This window comes from Stegostoma tigrinum, chromosome 4 (genome assembly GCF_030684315.1).
Source record: "Stegostoma tigrinum isolate sSteTig4 chromosome 4, sSteTig4.hap1, whole genome shotgun sequence".
NCBI classification, from domain to species: Eukaryota; Metazoa; Chordata; class Chondrichthyes; order Orectolobiformes; family Stegostomatidae; genus Stegostoma; species Stegostoma tigrinum.
In genome coordinates, this window is record NC_081357.1 from 4,963,549 (window position 1) to 4,982,816 (window position 19,268).

Below are 19,268 nucleotides of genomic sequence, written 5' to 3' on the forward strand. Positions count from 1 at the left end.
GTCCAGCAGCATTTGAGGGGAGAAAGTAGAGTTAGTGTTTTGAGTATGGTGACTCTTCAGACCGATGAAGAGTCACCGGACCTGAAATGTTAATTCTGCTTTCTCCCCACAGTTGCTGCAAGACCTGTCACGTTTCCCCAAGAATTTCTGTTTTTGTTTCAGATCTCTAGCAACTGCAGTTTTTTGTTTTATTTTAGGGAAGGGTAAATCATAGAATCCTGTCCTTAGAAATAGGATTAACCAAATAGATCAAGTGTCAGTGGGAGATATAGGAGACAGTAATCAATGTTTCAGAAGGTTCAGAATGGTGGAAAACAACATACAATAATCCAGAAAAAAAGAAATATTAATTGGTGGGAGTGCTGAATTTAATGGGGCAATTACAGAACTCAGCAAAATTGATTGGATTTAGAGGTTGGTAGAAGAACCAGTAACTGAACAATGGTCCATCTTTGAAAAGATGATGGTTTAGGTACACAGCAGGCCAAGCAGTTTCAGAGGACCAGGAAGGCTGATGTTTTGGGCGTAGGACCTTCTTCAGGATCTAGGCCCGAAACGTCAGCCTTTCTACTCCTCTGATGCTGCTTGGCCTGCTGTGTTTATCCAGTTCTACACCTTGTTATGTCAGATTCTCCAGCATCTACAGTTCCTACTATCTCCGAAACAATGGTTTAGGTACAGTGAAGATTTATTTGCACCAATAGCAAAGTAGGTCAAGCAAATCTAGAGTTTCCTGGATGACAAAAGGTGGTATAAATTAACATTCAAAGAAAAGGTTATGGTAGGTGTAAGGAAGGAAATTCAATTGAGAATCAACCGGAATATTGGGAGATTTGGGGAGAGGTGAAAATGAAAATAAGAGAAGCAAAGAAGTATGAGAAAAGACTAGCAACTAACAAATAGCCTGCTACAGACATATAAATATTAAGTGTGTGGTTATAGGAGGAGTAGGGCTAATCAGGGAGCAAAAAGGGGATTTACACATGGATGCAGGTGGCATAGCGGAGATGTTAAATTAATGCTTTGCATCTATCTTTACAATAAAAGGTACAATGTTGTCCAAGCCATAGTGATGGAGGAAGAAACTCTGTATCTAGAAGAGCTCCGGAAAGTGCCAGCATGGATAGAAAAGGGGTAACTGGCAGATAGCAGGACAAATGGGTCTTTCTCAGGCTGGCTAGTACTGGGATCACAACTTTTCACTTCATATATTAATGATTCAGATGAAGGAGCTGCGGGCATTCTGGCTAACTTTGCAGACTATACAAAGACAGATAAGTGGACAGGTAATATTGAGGAGGCGGGAAGGGTGCAGCAGGATTTGGACAGGAGACTGGGCAAAGAAGTGGCATATGGAGTACAACGTGGGAAGTATGAGGTCATGCACTTTGGTAAAAAGAATAGGAGCATGGGCTATTTTCTAAATGGGGAGAAAATTCAGACATCTGAAGTGCAAAGAGATTTGGGAGTTTTTGTCCAGGATTCTCTCAAGGTAAACTTGCAGATTGAATCAGTGGTTAGGAAGGCAAATGCAACTTTGGTATTTATTTTGAGAGAACTTGAATATGAATGCAGGGATGTACTTCGGAGGCTTTAAAAGACTCTGGTCAGGCCACATTTGGAGTATTATGTACAGTTTTGGGCCCAACATCTCAGGAAGGATGTACTGGCCCTGGAGTGGGTCCAGAGGAGGTTCATGAGAATGGTTCCAGGAATGAAAAGCTTAACATATGAGGAACGTTTGAGGTCTCTGGGTCTATACTCATTGGAGTTTAGAAAGATGAGAGGCATCTAATTAAAGCTTGCAGAATACTGAATGGCCTGGACACAGTAGATGTTGGGAAGAGGTTTCCAAAGGTAGGAGAGATTAGGACCTGAGGGACCAGCCTTAGAGTAAAGGGAAGACCTTTTAGATCGGATTAGGAGAAACTTCTTCAGCCAGAGTGGTGAATCTATGGAATTCACTGCCACAGAAGCCCATGGAGGCCAGGTCATTGAGTACATTTAAGACAGAGATAGATAGGTTTTTCATTGTCAAGGGGATCAAGGGTTACTGGGAAAAAGTGGGAGAATGGGGTTGAGAAACTTATCAACCAGGCCACAGCAGGCCTGACGTGCTGAATGGCCTAATTTCTGCTCCTATGACTTATGAGTCTTGTCACGAAGTTGACAAGGCACCAGGACTGAATGAGACACATCCAAAGATTTAGAATTAAGTGAAGATAGAAACTGGCTGTAATCTTTCAGTATTCCATGGACTCATAGGCGGCAGACTGGAGAATTCCAAAGATTACAACTTTGTTCAAGGAAGATTGTAGGAAAATCCCAACAATTGTAGACCAGTCAGTTTATAAATCATAGTTTATTGATCAAAGGGAAGCTTCTAGAAACAGTTATTCGGGAAAGAATTAATAGTCACATGGAAAACAGTGAGTTGATTAGGTAGCTTTAGCATGGATTTCTAAAGGGAAAATCACTTTTAACTTGCTGGAGTTTTTCTGAAGAGGTAACAGAAAGGATCAACGAGGGGAACATTGTTGATGTGATATACACGGGTTTGCAGAAGGCCTTTGATACAGTGCCACACAACAGACTTGAGGAAAGTTGCAGGTTATGGTATAAAAAATAGGGACAGTAATTATGTGGATTCAAAGTTGGCTGAGCAAGAAGAAACAGGATAATAGTCAATGGATAATTCTCAGGCTGGAATATAGTTTGCAGTGGAGTTTCCTCAGTCCCAGTTCCTAATCTTGCTTTCCTGATATGTAATGATGAACTGCATCTTGGTGTTCTTGGACAACTTAAAAACTTGTAGATGACATGAAACATGGAAGATTCACAAACAATGAGAAGGACAGTGTGGAAGTCCAAATGGACACCGACAAGGTTGCTAGAGTGGGAGAATGTGTGGGAGTGAGGTTGAATGCAGAGAAGTATGGGGTGATGCACTGTTGGAAAGTACATTAAAAGGAAATAGAAAATACAATTCATATTGGGGAGGTGATAGCCTAGTGGTATTATCACTGGGCTGTTAATCCAAAGACCCAGATAACGTTCTGGGGAACGGAGGTTCAAATCCCACCATGGCAGATGGTGGAATTGGAATTCACTAAATATCTGGAATTAAGAGTCTAATAATGACCATGAATCCATTGCCAATTGTTGGAAAAACCCATCTGGTTCACTAATGCCCTTTAGGGAAGAAAGTGCCATCCTTACCTGGTCTGGCTTACATGTGACTCCAGACCCACAGTAATGTGATTGGCTCTTAACAGCCCTTTGGGCAGTTAGGGATGGACAATAAATGCTGTCTAACCTGTGATGCCCTCATCCCATGAATGAATAAAGAAAAAAAAACAATTCTGAACAGGTTTCAGGAGCAGAGTGATTTGGGTGTGTACACAAATTATTGAAGATGACAAACAGATGGAGAAAATAGTTAGAGCATATAGTCTCCTTGGTTTTATTGGTAGTGACCTAAAGCATAACTGGTATGAGATGTTAGATCTTAGCTGGAGTATTATGTATAGTTGCCACATTATAGCAAAGATGTGAATGGATTGGAGAGAACTTGGAAGATGTTTACAAGAATGAACATCGAACATAGAACATTACAGCACAGTACAGGCCCTTCGGCCCTCGATGTGGTGCCGACTTGTCATACCGATCTCAAGTCCATCTAACCTACACTATTCTACGCAAGTCCATATGCTTATCCAATGACGCCTTAAATATACCTAAAGTTGGTGAATCTACTACCGTTGCAGGCAAAGCGTTCCATTCCCTTACTACTCTGAGTAAAACAAAAGGAGAAATTCAGTTCTGATAACAAAATGAAGAATGTGTGATTGTTTACCTTGGAGAGATTTGATAGGGGTTTGCAAAATAATGAATGGGCTGGATAAAAAAGATTGTAGGGAGAAACTGTTCCTGCTCGCAAAAGGATGAAAGGGCCTGGTTTTAAACGCGTAAGCAAAGCAAGGGTGACAGTAGAGAAAACTGCTTCAAACAGTGACTACCTTAGGTATGAAAAGTACTGCCTGATGATGTGGTGGAAGAAGGGTCGGTGGATGCATTCAAGAAGGCACCAGGTTTATTTCAAACCTATGCTTCATCCCGACATAGTCGCCAGAGCACCTCAAATGTGTGGATTCTGACACATCGAGAACAAACAACCCATCAGCAGTCCGTCTGTGTGTGCGTGCGCACACACACATACACAAAAGGCTTGATAACAGAACGGACCCCAGTTAGCTTTGGGAGAAAAACCTTAGATGTTGGTCTTTCTCTTCTGTGCCTTGGCAGCAGTTGCCCCTCAGCACATAGTCCTGGACCTTAGAATAAGCCAGTCTGCAAACACTTGGTCAAGGTCAACTCCTTGCTCTGGAAGACCAACAAATTTCAGGCAGACCAAAGAGCATCTTTCACCAAATTTGTCTCCATGTGTGTCCTGGGAAATAGCCTGTAGGGCACAGAGTCCTGCATCACGGAGCTGTTTGGCAAAAATCCTGAACAAAGACCATTTCATCTGTCCAGATTTCCTTTGCATACGCACATTCCAGAAGATGTGTTACTGTCTCATTCCCCCTGTAGCCCCTTTGAGAGAAGTGTGTGTTGGTGCAGGGAGTCTGGGCGTGCGTGAAGGAGCTCACTTCTCAGCACCAGCCAAGCAACATCTTGGTGCTTGTTGGAAAATTCTGGCAATGAGGCATTCTGCCAAATGACTTATACAGTTTTCTCAGGAATAACCAGACAGGATCTAACCTCTCCTTTTCTTGCAGGGTCTTGAGGGCGGATGTTACATACTGACCACTTTCTGAAGGACTTGAACACAGATGTTTTCTTTCCCAGTTTTTGCAGGACAGGTGATTTGGAACTGTCTAATTACTTGGGACCATTCAATGGCAAGGAGGCCAGACCAATCCTTCATAACAACGAAGACAGCTTGAACATCAGTACATAGTGACACTTTGTATTTGTGTAACGAGGGTCTACACACAGTAACACCAAGATTGCCTCACAGCTGAAGACCAGGTTTTTAATCCTCAGTGGAGTTGGAATGATGCTTCCTAAAGCCCTGTTTCTGCCTCACCTTGCCAATAGACTTCTCCAACGTTTTGGCATATATCCCGGCTCCTCTGAGCCACATACCCAGCACCTTCAGATAACCTGCCCTGATGGAGAAAGGTATAAAGGATCTATGGGCTCAGTTCCAGAAGCAGTTATGGGTCACATGGCCTCCTGTATTGTAATAACTCTGTCATTCTCATAACTCACCCCCCACACACCCAACTATACACACATAACAACAGGGTGTCAAGAAATTTTTATGTTCTAGAAGGCCTCTTTCCGACGGCGCTGGCATAAACTGTAAAAATGAATGGCCAATGATCCTGAGATAATGGGAACTGCAGATGCTGGAGATTCCAAGATAATAAAATGTGAGGCTGGATGAACACAGCAGGCCCTGAGATGCTGCTTGGCCTGCTGTGTTCATCCAGCCTCACATTTTATTATCCTGGCCAATGATCCTAGCTGATCTTGTTTTGTATAAACACGAATGAGTAAGCTGTAAAATGTGAGGCTGGATGAACACAGCAGGCCAAGCAGCATCTCAGGTGCTCCTGAGATGCTGCTTGGCCTGCTGTGTTCATCCAGCCTCACATTTTATTATCTTGGAATCTCCAGCATCTGCAGTTCCCATTATCTCTGAGTAAGCTGTAGTTGATTTGTCTTGGCACCTCCCTCTTTGCTGTAGCTATCACTGGTTGACTTCATGAAATGATTCCCGCTTTCTTACAAAAACCAGTAAGAAATACCGGCGATACACGGCAGGCTGACCATACCGGGTGACAGTCCCCTCCAACAAACAATGGCTGGATCGCTCGTTCCAGAATTTTCGGCCTCGAGCCCCTCTGACGTCACCGCATAGCCGTTAAACTCCGTTAACGGTTGAAAAACGTGGCGTCGAGTGACAGTTTTATAGAGAAGTGAAAGATTAAGGAGCGGAGCTTACTGAAAATCAGGCTGCGATTTTTTTTATTTCGGTGAAAGGATAAAGGAGGGACCTTCTGATTTTGTTACAAAAATTTGTTTGGTGTCTCTGCCTACGCGAATGAAGTTTTCTTGTGTACTCTTGAAAGAATTGTCATGTGAGTACTGTTATGGGTATTAGACACTCGAATATTACGCACAGAAATTTTGCTATTCTAAGCTCTGCGGTCCCTGTATACTTGAATTATTGGTGTATTGACACCTAGAGACACTGTTGATTTTAAAAAAAAGTTAAACCATGCAGCTGGATTTATCAGAGATAACAAAGTGTAGAGCTGGATGAACACAGCAGGCTAAGCAGCATCGTAGGAGCACTAAGATGTTGCTTGGTCTGCTGTGTTTATCCAGCTATTGGGATCTGTGTGTTCCAGATGTACGTGAGGGGGCAAGATAACAAAGTGTGGCGCTGGGTGAACAAAGCAGGCCAAGCAGCGCAGAAGCTGACATTTTGGGCTTAGACCCTTGAGTTGATAACTTTGTTACATTGGTAAAATTATTACATAGCTCTTTCAGCTTTTTCTGTCAGATGGCTGTTGGGCTCCAAAGCTTAAAAAAATTACTAAGAGCTTCACCTTATTGAGGAATTTTCAAGTCGATTGATATCTATTTGATTTGATTTATTATAGTCTGTACATAAGTACAGTGAAAAACTTTGATTTGCAAGCAGTGCAGATCCAACTAGTGGACACTGAGACATTGATGCTGCTTGGCCTGCTGTGTTCATCCAGCTCCACACTTTGTTATCTTGGATTCTCCAGCATCTGCAGTTCCCATTGTCTCTGACACTGAGACATTGCTTATTTGCATTCTGGGGAGTAGAGTTTGCAGTCAGTGTGGCCATGAAGCGCACCATGGAAGAACCTGGCGTTAAGGAACGGGTAACCCCAAATATTATGTTGCTATAGCATTTCCATCCTTCCTCCTCTGACCAAAAGAAACAGAGAGACAAGTTTTAGAGAAGAGACAGAACAATGTGAAATGGAGGTCAGCAGTGAGAACTCCAGCAGGTAAAGGAACACAAGCCTAAACAGCTTATGGAAACTTGTCTGTGAGTAGCAGGCAAGTTTTGAGAAATTGTTATCAGAGCAGAGTGCACCAGCACCTTCAATTTATTATTCAAAGCACTAGACCATTGTAAGGATTAACCAAATCATAGTCTGCTCCTCTTGCTCAACATGGGAAGCCAAGCACACTTCCAATGATTGGGAGCTCCATGTGTGCAAGAAGTGTCTCCAGTTGAAGCTCCTGGAAGCCTGAATTTCAGATTTGGAGAGACGTCTGGGGACACTGGAGCATTCATGAGTCAGAGAGTATTATGATAGCATGTTTCGAGAGGTGGTCATACCGCAGACTCACCCTCCGCAGGTGGAGGAGAATGGGTGACCACCAGGTAATGCCAGAATCTCCTGTGGCTGTTCTCCTGCAAAACGGATATACTGTTTTGGTTTCTGTTGACAAGAATGGCCTGCCAGGAGATAACAGCATCAGCCAAATTCATGGAATCATGGTTGGCTCTGCTGCAGAGTGAGAAATAGGCATAGAAATGCTGTAGTTATGGGGAATTCAATTGTAGGGGGAATAGTTAGGTGTTTCTGTGGCTGTAAACAAGAGTGCAGGATGGCAAGTTGCCCCCCCCCCCCCACCATGGTAGGATGTTGGATGCCTCTGAGCAGATGCAGGATTTTCTGAAGTGGGACTGTAAACAGGCAGTGGTTGTGGCACTACTCCCGAAATGCTCCCCCACTGAAACGTCATTCACCTGGCCAGGTTTTCTTTCCAAAACCAGGTCCAGTATAACACTTCCACAGCTGTGAGATACTCCTTCACTAGTAAGACAACTCCCCCATCCCTTTTACATCCCCTTCCATCACATCTGAAACATCTTAATCCTGGGACATTCCTCTCTGATGAAGGGTCTAGGCCCGAAACGTCAGCTTTTGTGCTCCTGAGATGCTGCTTGGCCTGCTGTGTTCATCCAGCTCCACACTTTGTTAACTTATAGTGGTTGTGGCACATGTGGGTACGAATGACATTGGTACAAAAAGGAATGAGGTCCTAAAAGCACACTACAGAGGTCTATATAGAGGAAGAAAGTTGAAATGTAATATCTCCAAAGTAGTTATCTTGGGATTACTGCCAGCACCATGAGCTAGTCAGAAGTAGAAACAGCAGGATTTCTAGGATGAACATGTGGCTGAAAAGATGGTGTGAGGAAGAGGGTTCCAAATTCTTGGGGCATTGGGAACAGTTCTGGGGGAGATGGGACCTGTACAAACTGGACAGGTTACACCTGAGCAGGACTGGGACTGATGCCTTTGGGGGGAGTGGGGGGTGATATTTGGTAGAGTGGTTGGAAGGGTTTAAACTAGTGTGGCAGGGAGGTTGGAACCAGAGGACTAGACAGTTGGTGCAGAAATTGAGGGAGAGGTAGAAACCAATGACTAAGAGCAACAACAAGCAGGGACATGCTGCCGAAAAGAGCAGGGGAGGTGGTTCAAAATGCATGAGTTTCGAGGTGAGAAGTATAATAGGCAAGGCAGTTGAATTATAACATCAATGAGTTTAGAGATACTTGGCTTAAAGAGGGACAGGACTGATAGCTGAATGTCCCAGGATTAAGATGTTCAGATGTGATGGAAGGGGATGTAAAAGGGATGGGGGAGTTGCCTTACTAGTGAAGGAGTATCTCACAGCTGTGGAAGTGTTATACTGGACCTGGTTTTGGGAAGAAAACCTGGCCAAGTGAACGAAGTTTCAGTGGGGGAGCATTTCGGGAGTAGTGACCACAATACTATGAAGTTTAAGATGCTCATGGATAGGGATAGCAGCAGTCCTGTGGTTGGTGAGAGTTCAGGAGCAGCACGTTCCTGTGAGAATGAAGGATAGGTATGGCGAATTACATGGACCTTGGATGAAAAGAAAAGACAAAGCATACGTAAAGTCTGGGAGGATGCGTATTGACAAAGCCCTTGAAGTATAGAAGGAAAGAAAATAAACAAGAAATTAAAGGGGTTAAAAGTTGTTAAACAGGATTAAGGAGAATCTCAAGGCATTTTATACAGATGTAAAAAGCAAGAGTGTAATAGTTGCCCACTCAAGGACAAAGGAGGAAATCCATGTGTGGAACCAGAAGAGGTAAGTGAGGCCCTAAATGAATACTTTTTGTTGGTATTCACATAGGAGAAGGAATCGGTGGAGGATGATTTAAGGGAAGGGAGCGTCGAATTTCTAAGCCGAGTTGCTATTAAAAAGGAAAATGTGTCGTGTCTTAAAAAGCATTGAGATAGATAAGCCCATGGGTCATGATGGAATCTACCCCAGAATATTGTGGAAGGCAAGAGAACAAATTCCTGGAGCATTGACAGACATCTTTGTATCCCTCTTTGGCCACAGGTAAGGATCCAGAGGACTGGAGAAGCACCAATGTTGTCCCATTGTTTAAGAAAGGTAGCAGGATAATCCAGGAAGTTACAGGCCTGTGAGCTTCATGTTGGTGGTAGGGAAATTATTGGAAAAGATTCTCAGGGATAAGAACTAGAAGCAAATGGACTTACTGGCAATAGACAGCATGGATTTATGCAGGGGAAGTCATGTCTCATTAACTTGATTGAGTTTTTTGAGGAGGTGATGAAGATCATTGAGGGAAAAGTGGTTGACTTGTCAGCATGGACTTAAGCAAAGCCTTTAACAATGTCCCGCATGGCAGATTGGTGCAAAAGGTGAAGTCACATGGTATCATAGGTGAGTTGGCAAGATGGATTCAGAACTGGCTTAGTTGTAGGAGACAGATAGATAGTAGTGGTGGAAGGATCTTTTTTGGAATGGAAGGTTGTGACTAATGGTGTTCCACAGGGATCAGTGCAACTTTTGCTGTTTGTGATCTACATAAATGATTTTGAAGAAAACATGTCTGGCCTAATTAGTAAGTTTACAGGCAATACGAAGATTGGTGGAGTTGCAGATAATGAGGAGGATTGTCAGAAGATACAGCAGGATATGGATTAGTTAGAGGCATGGGCAGAAAAATGATAGATGGAGTTGAATTCGGACAAATGTGAGGCAATGCATTTGGAAAGTCAAGAACAAGTAGAAATTATACAGTGATTGGCAGAACTCTTAGGGGTATTGATATGCAGAGAGATCTGGGCGTGCAGACCCACAGACCACTGAAGGTGGCAGCGCAGGTAGGTAAGATAGTAAAAAGGCCTGTGGCATGCTTGCTTTCATTGCATTGAGTGTAAGGATAGGTAAATTATGCTGCAGCTTCATAGAAATATATTTCGGCCTTACTTGGAATATTGCATACAGTTCTGGTCACCACACTACCAAAACGATGTGGATACTTAAGACACGGTACACAAAAGGTTTACGAGGATGTTGCCTGGTATGGGGCATCTTAGCTATGAAGAAAAGTTAGATAGATTGGGTTTGTTTTCACTGGAATGCAGGAGGTTCAGGGGTGACCTGATAAAAGTTTATACGTTGGCATGGATAGAGTGAAAATCTGATGCTTCTTCCCATAGTGGAGAGGTCAATTGCTAGTGTACACAGGGTCAATGTGTGACGTTGGGGGTGGGGGGAGGGGGGGTGTTTGGTAGTTTAAAAGAGTTGTGCAAGGCAAGCATTTCACACAAAGGGTCTGAGCGCTTGGAATGCAGTGCCAGAGGTGTTGAAAGCAGACACAATAGCAGCATTCAAGAAGCATCTGGATGAATTCATGAATAAGAAGGGAATAGAGAGATTAGAACCTGTAAGTGAAGAATATTGTAATATGGAAGGGCAAAATTTGTCGATGCAGGCTTGGAGGGTCGAAGAGCCTGTTCCTGTGTTGTATTGTTCTTTTGAGAGATAGTAGGAACTGGATGCTGGAGAATCTGAGATAACAAGGTGTAGAGCTGGATGAACACAGCAGGCCAAGCAGCATCAGAGGAGCAGGAAAGCTGACGTTTCGGGCCTAGACCCTTCTTCAGAAAAATCTCTGTATTGTTCTTTGTTCTTTATTGTTGAATAAACAATAGCAAGTGAGCTACTTGTTTGTAGTTATTAAGTAATTTAACCTCATGAAGTGAACAGAGGAATCCCTTGAGAAGGGATCAGTTGACAAATGAATCCCATGATTCTTAACACTATGAACCAGTGTATGTCTGATGGCAAGATAATAAAATGTGAGGCTGGATGAACACGGCAGGCCAAGCAGCATCTCAGGAGCACAAAAGCTGACGTTTCGGGCCTAGACCCTTCATCCGAGAGGGGGATGGGGAGAGGGAACTAGAATAAATAGGGAGAGAGGGGGAGGCGGACCGAAGATGGAGAGTAAAGAAGATAGGTGGGGAGGTAGGGAGGGGATAGGTCAGTCCAGGGAAGACGGACAGGTCAAGGAGGTGGGATGAGGTTGGTAGGTAGATGGGGGTGCGGCTTGGGGTGGGAGGAAGAGATGGGTGAGAGGAAGAACCGGTTAGGGAGGCAGAGACAGGTTGGACTGGTTTTGGAATGCAGTAGGTCGGGGGGAAGAGCTGGGCTGGTTGTGTGGTGCAGTGGGGGGAGGGGACGAACTGGGCTGGTTTAGGGATGCAGTTGGGGAAGGGGAGATTTTGAAACTGGTGAAGTCCACATTGATACCATTAGGCTGCAGGGTTCCCAAGCGGAATATGAGTTGCTGTTCCTGCAACCTTCGGGTGGCATCATTGTGGCAGTGCAGGAGGCCCATGATGGACATGCCATCTAAAGAATGGGAGGGGGAGTGGAAATGGTTTGCAACTGGGAGGTGCAGTTGTTTGTTGCGAACTGAGCAGAGGTGTTCTGCAAAGCGGTCTCCAAGCCTCCGCTTGGTTTCCCCAATGTAGAGGAAGCCACGCCGGGTACAATGGATGCAGTATACCACATTGGCAGATGTGCAGGTGAACCTCTGCTTAATGTGGAATGTCATCTTGGGGCCTGGGATAGGGGTGAGGGAGGAGGTGTGGGGACAAGTGTAGCACTTCCTGCGGTTGCAGGGGAAGGTGCCGGGTGTGGTGGGGTTGGAGGGCAGTGTGGAGCGAACAAGGGAGTCACGGAGAGAGTGGTCTCTCCGGAAAGCAGACAGGGGTGGGGATGGAAAAATGTCTTGGGTGGTGGGGTCGGATTGTAAATGGCAGAAGTGTCGGAGGATGATGCGTTGTATCCGGAGGTTGGTAGGGTGGTGTGTGAGAACGAGGGGAATCCTCTTTCGGCGGTTGTGGCGGGGGCAGGGTGTGAGGGATGTGTTGCGGGAAATACGGGAGACGCGGTCAAGGGCGTTCTCGATCACTGTGGGGGGAAAGTTGCGGTCCTTGAAGAACTTGGACATCTGGGATGTGCGGGAGTGGAATGTCTTATCATGGGAGCAGATGAGGCGGAGGAATTGGGAATAGGGGATGGAATTTTTGCAGGAGGGTGGGTGGTAGGAGGTGTATTCTAGGTAGCTGTGGGAGTCGGTGGGCTTGAAATGGACATCAGTTACAAGCTGTTGCCTGAGATGGAGACTGAGAGGTCCAGGAAGGTGAGGGATGTGCTGGAGATGGCCCAGGTGAACTGAAGGTTGGGGTGGAAGGTGTTGGTGAAGTGGATGAACTTTTCGAGCTCCTCTGGGGAGCAAGAGGCGGCGCCGCATCTACTGCATCCACTGTACCCGGTGTGGCTTCCTCTACATTGGGGAAACCAAGCGGCGGCTTGGAGACCGCTTTGCAGAACTCCTCCGCTCAGTTCGCAACAAACAACTGCACCTCCCAGTCGCAAACCATTTCCACTCCTCCTCCCATTCTTTAGATGACATGTCCATCATGGGCCTCCTGCAGTGCCACAATGATGCTACCCGAAGGTTGCAGGAACAGCAACTCATATTCCGCTTGGGAACCCTGCAGCCTAATGGTATCGATGTGGACTTCACCAATTTCAAAATCTCCTCTTCCCCAACTGCATCCCTAAACCAGCCCAGTTCGTCCCCTCCCCCCACTGCACCACACAACCAGCCCAGCTCTTCCCCTCCACCCACTGCATCCCAAAACCAGTCCAACCTGTCTCTGCCTCCCTAACCGGTTCTTCCTCTCACCCATCCCTTCCTCCCACCCCAAGCCGCACCCCAATCTACCTACTAACCTCATCCCACCTCTTTGACCTGTCCGTCTTCCCTGGACTGATCTATCCCCTCCCTACTCCCCACCTATACTCTCTCCACCTATCTTCTTTACTCTCCATCTTCGGTCCGCCTCCCCCTCTCTCCCTATTTATTCCAGTTCCCTCTCCCCATCCCCCTCTCTGATGAAGGGTCTAGGCCCGAAATGTCAGCTTTTGTGCTCCTGAGATGCTGCTTGGCCTGCTGTGTTCATCCAGCCTCACATCTTATTATCTTGGAATTCTCCAGCATCTGCAGTTCCCATTATCTATGTCTGATGGCATGTTTTTTTTTAAAAAATGCCATCTATTGTATGGTTCAGAAAATGTGTGGATTATGACTATGACTATAATTCTAAACAAGTATGGAAATCAGAGGTAGGTACAGTGTAACAAAGAGTCATTCCATGGTAATGGAGACCGATACTGTTTTCCACATCAGTGTTTCTTTAACTAATATTCCAAGTGTTGAAATTATATGTTCTATGGGTGTTCTTTATTCTTGGGCTACGAACATTTTTCACGAGATCTCTCCCTGAAGTAAGGTGAAAGTGATGAGCTACCTTTTTGAAGAAGAATGTTTGTGATGTGTTCTTGTTATTTAGAACTTGACTTAGAGGAGGGAAATGGATTTTAGTTCTAGTTTTGTAAAGGTTTGAAATGGTTTTATTAAAGTCAGGTTATTTTTAACAGTAATGAAAAACAATATTTCTCAGAAATCATGTGACTACAGACAGCAAACACATAGGACATAATTGGTAGGGTGTTGGCAGACTTGAGCTTTATTACAGAGAGGGAGAAAGAGAAAAAATTGGCACCCAGTAGGAGGTTCATCTTATCCCAACTCTTTGCCTGCTGTTAGCCAATCTTTTTTATCCTTGCTAATTTGCACCATCTTAGTATTTCGTCTAATGTGTAGAACCTTGTCAAATCTCTTCTGCAAATACAAATATATTATGTCCACTGTTTTCTTTTTGTCTATCCTGCTTCTTACCTTCTGAAAGAATTCAAATGAATTTTTTAGGCATGATTTCCCCTTGAATCATGCTGACTCTGCTTAATCAGATGATGCATTTCTAAATGCTTTGCTATTACATCCTTTATAATAAGCCTGATATTTTCCCAATGACAGATTTAAGTTACCAGATGTACAGTTACCTGTATTTTATCTCCTTTTTTAAAATGCAGGTGTTACAATAGCAGTTTTCCAATCCTGTGTGACTTTTCCAGAATCTAAGAATCCTTAGAATAATAATAACTGTGCTTCCAATGTCTCTGTAGCTGCTTCCTTTAATATCCTAGGGTTCATCGCATCAAGTTCAGGGACTTATTGGCCATTTGACCGAGTAGTTTCATAAGCACTCTTTCTCTGTTGATAGTTATTGCATTTTTTTCCAGTCATTCTTTTGTGCCTTGATATTTAATATTCAACAAGGCTTCATGAGTCAGATTTGTGAACTAAATATCCAAGGATACATTTCCTGTCAGAAGAATGGGCAGAATGGGCCACAATTGCTACAGTTAGTAAGAACAAAATGAAAAGAACAAAATAGAAGTACAGCACAAGAACAGGCCCTTCAGCCTTCCTAGCCTGTGCTGATCATCATGCCCTGACTAAACTTAAAAAACAAACCTTCTGCCCTTATATGGTCTGTATCCCTCTATTCCCTCCCTATTCATGTAACCATCCAGATGCCTCTTAAACGTTGCCAATGTGCCTGCTTCCACCATCACCTTTGGCTGTGCATTCCAGGCTCCTACCACACTCTGGGTGAAAAACTTGCCTCGCACATCTTCCTTAAACTTTTGACTTCTCACCTTCAACCTGTTTCCCCCCTTGTAATTGAAACTCCAGCCCTGGGAAAAAGCCTCTGACTATCCCGACCCTGTCTGTGCCTCTCATAATTTTGTACAACTCCTATCAGGTATCCTCTCAGCCATCATCTTTCCAGTGAAAATAATTCTAGACTTTTTAGCCTTTCCTCATAGACAATGCCCTGGTGACCGGGCAACATCCTGGTAAACTTTCTCTGCACTCTTTCCAAAGCTTCCATGTCCTTCTGGTAATGTGGTAACCAAAACTGCACACAATGCTACAAATGCAGCCTAACAAGGGTTTTTTAAAGCTGCAACACATTTTGCCAATCCTTGTACACCATGCTCCAGGCGACAAAGGCAAGTGTTTCATATGCCTTCCTAATCACTTTGGCCACTTGTGTTGCCACTTTTAGAGAACTGTGGACTTGCACACCCAGACCTGTCTGTATGTTAATGTTCCTAAGGGCTCTGCCATTAACGGTATAATTCATACCTAAATTTGATTCTCCAAAATGCATCACCTCGTATTTGTCTGAATTAAACTCCAGTTAAGCAATTAAAATAAATTAATAGCAACAAGTACTGTAGAGCCTGAAGGCGTAGAATCTGTGTGGGTAGAAAGACCCTGAGGGGAGATAATGGGAACTGCAGATGCTGGAGAATCCAAGATAATAAAGTGTGAAGCTGGATGAACACACATCCCCTTTTAAATTTTTCCCCTCTCACCTTAAACTTATGTCCCCTAGTATTTGACATTTCCACCCTATTCATGCCTCATATATAATTTTATATTTCTCTGAAGTCAGCATTCAGCCTCTGACACTCTAGCAAAAACAATCCAAGTTAGTCCAAGATAACAAAGTGTGAAGCTGGATGAACACAGCAGGCCAAGCAGCATCTCAGGAGCACAAAAGCCGACATTTCGGGCCTAGACTGAGGTCAGTCTGAGCTATCCCCTCCCCACCTATACTCTCCTCTCCACCTATACTGTCATCTCCACCTGTCTTCTCCTCTATCTATCTTTGGTCTGCCTCCCCCTCTCTCCCTATTTATTTCAGAACCCTCTCCCCACCCCACTCTCTGATGAAGGGTCTAGGCCCAAAACGTCGGCTTTTGTGCTCCTGAGATGCTGCTTGGCCTGCTGTGTTCATCCAGCTTCACACTTTGTTATCTTGGATTCTCCAGCATCTGCAGTTCCCATTATCTCTAATCCCAAGTTTGTCCAACCTCTCTTCAAAGCTGATATGTTCTAATTTAGGCGTCATTCCTGGTAAACCTCTTTTGCACTCTCTCCACATCCTTCCTGTTGTGTGGCCACCAGAACTGCACACAATACTCTGAATGTGGCCTAACTGAAGTCTTGCCAACAGGACTAGCCAACTTTATACTCGGAGATAGTAGGAACTGCTGATGCTGGAGTTTGAGATTACAAAGTGTAGAGCTGGATGACACAGCAGGCCAGGCAGCATCAGAGGAGCTGATTTTAGGGTCCAGACCTGAAACATCAGCTTTCCTGCTCTTCTGATGCACTTGGCCTGCTGTATTCATCAGCTGTACAACAACCTTATACTCATTGCCTCACCAATGAAGGCAAGCATGCCGTATGTCTCCTTTACCATCTTATCGGCTTGTGTTACTACTTTGGGGAACTGTATACTTGGACCACAAAATCATTTTGTTTATCAGGGCTCCTAAGGGTCCTGCCATTTACAACTTCCTTTCTCCTTGCATTTGACCTTTCAAAATGCATCACCTCACACTTATTTGGATCAAACTCCAGCTGCTATTTTTCTGCCCATCTTTCCGTTTGATCAGTATCCTGCTGTATCCGTTGATAACCTTCCTCATTATCCATACCTCTGCTAATTTTCATGTCGTCTGCAAACTTATTAATTAGATCACCTACATTTTCATGCAAAACAGTTACATTACTGTTACAAGCAAGTTGTCCCAGCACTGAACTTTGTGGAACGCTACAGTCAAAGACCTCAAGTCTGGGGCTGTTCCACCGATCTTGCCCCAGATCGCCATGTCCAACACTTCTGATAGTAGTAGGCTATTTCTAGTGTACTTCTTGCCAAAAGTGTCCCTGTAGGAACTGTTTGTTGTCAACTCATTCGCAACGATAATCTGGAGAGCCTGTCAACAATCCCACTTAAATTGGATTGCTGATAATTTCATTGTGTAAATATAAGTTGACAACAAGAATGCAGAGTCAATAAAATGTGGAGCTGGAAGAGTGCAGCAGGCCATACAGCATTAGAGCAGCAGGAAAGTTGACGTTTCGGGTCTGGACTGTGACCCGAGGACGAGGCATTCCGCTCCCATACATCTCAGATGTCCTTATTTTTCAAGGACCGCAACTTTCCCTCCTCTGTGGTTGAGAACGCCTTCCCGCATTTCCCGCAACTCATCCCTCACAACCTCTCCCCACAATAAAAACCAAAACAGAATCCCCCCTCGTCCTCGCGTACCACCCAACCAACCTCCGGATCCAATGCTTCATCCTCTGACACTTCCATCTGCAATCCGACCCCACCACTAAAGACATTTTGCCCTCCCACCCTTCTCTGCCTTCCGGAGGGACCACTCTATCCATGACTCCCTTGTCTGCTCCACACTCCCCTCCAGCCCCACCACACCCAGCACTTTTCCCTGCAACCACAGGAAGTGCTGCACCTCCCCCCTCACTCCCATCCTTGGCCCCAAGAAGACTTTCCACATCAAGCAGATGTTCACCACATCTGTTAATGTGGTACACTGCAATCACTGTACCCATTGTGGCCTCCTCTACATTGGGGAAACCAAGCGGAGGCTTGGGGACCACTTTGTAGAACACCTACGCTCAGTTCGCACTAAATAACTGCACCTTCCAGTTGCGAACCATTTCAACTCCCCCTCCCATTCTGCAGACGACATGTCCATCCTGGGCTCCTGCAACGCCACAACGATGCTACCCGCCTATTCCCTCCTCCCACCTCAAGCCCCACCCTCACCTCCTATCTACTAACCTCATCCCTGCCTGGACTGACTTATTTCCTCCCTACCTCCCCACCTAGACTCACCTTTACTGGCTCCATCCCCACTTCTTTGACCGGTCTGTCTCCTTTCCACCTATCGTCTCCTCTATCCGTCTTCTATCCGTCTCCCCCTTTCTCCCTATTTATGTCAGAACCCCCTTCCCTTCCCCTTTCTGAAGAAGGGTCCAGACCCGAAATGGCAGCTTTCCTGCTCCTATGATGCTGCTTGGCATGCTGTGTTCATCCAGCTGTACACCTTGTTATCTCAGATTCTCCAGCATCTGCAGTTCCTACTACCTCTGTGTGCCTTGTATCTACCTCCACTCACTTTAAAACTATGCCCCCGCGTAATAGCTACCTCCACCTTGGGAAAAAGTCTCTGGCTGTGCCCTCTATCTATACCGTTGATCATTTTGTGCACCTCGATCAAGCTACCTCTCATCCTTTGCCATTTTAAAGAGAAAAGCCCTGGATGTCTCAACTTTTCTTAAGACTTTCCCTCCATTCCAGCCAACGTCCTGGTAAATTTCCTGTGCACCTTTTCTAATGCGTCCACATCTTTCCTGTAATGAGGCGACCTGAACTGGACACAATACTTTCGATGTGGCCGAACCAGGCTTTTGATAGCTGGAGCGTAGCTTCACGGCTCTTGAACTTGATCCCTCTATCAATGAAAGCTAACACACCATAGGCCTTCTTAACAACTCTATCCACCTGGGTGGCAGCTTTCAGGGAACTGTGACCATGAACCCCCAAATCCCTCTGCTCCTCTACACTGCCAAGAATCTTTCCATTAACCCTATATTCTGCTTTGAAGTTTGTCCTTCCAAAATGAATCACCTCACACTTTTCAAGGTTAAACTCCATCTGCCACTTCTCAGCATAGTTGTGCCTCCTATCAATGTCCCTTTGTAACGTAGAACAGCCCTCCACACTGTGGGTCGAAAATGGACAAGCTGTGTCTGGTCAAGGAGGTGGGGCTGAGAGGGAGGGCTGGGGACGGGGTGATTTTGAAGCTGGTAAGCTCTATGTTCATATAAGATGTCTGTTCCTCCAGTTTACATGTGATCTCAATTTGACAGTGGAGGGGGCCCAGGATGGACATGTTGCCAAGTGAGTGAGGGGGGGCAGTTTAGATGGCTGGCAACTGGAAGGTGTTGTTGATTGGAACGTACAGAGTGCAGATGCTCCGTGAATTGGCCATCGAGTCTGTGCTTGGTCTGTCCAATAGAGAAGAAACTTCAGGAG

General features: G+C 45.0%; 1 protein-coding gene across 1 annotated transcript in view; it reads left to right on the top strand.

Moving 5' to 3' along the window:
* Positions 1–5,695: 5,695 nt before the first annotated feature.
* Positions 5,696–19,268, top strand: part of LOC125452339 (dynein axonemal heavy chain 8-like) — a 1,009,221-nt gene continuing 995,648 nt past the window's right edge. The window contains exon 1 of the mRNA XM_059645685.1: positions 5,696–6,152. The gene's annotated coding sequence lies outside the window, so the exon portion shown is untranslated. The remainder of the gene's footprint in view (positions 6,153–19,268) is intronic.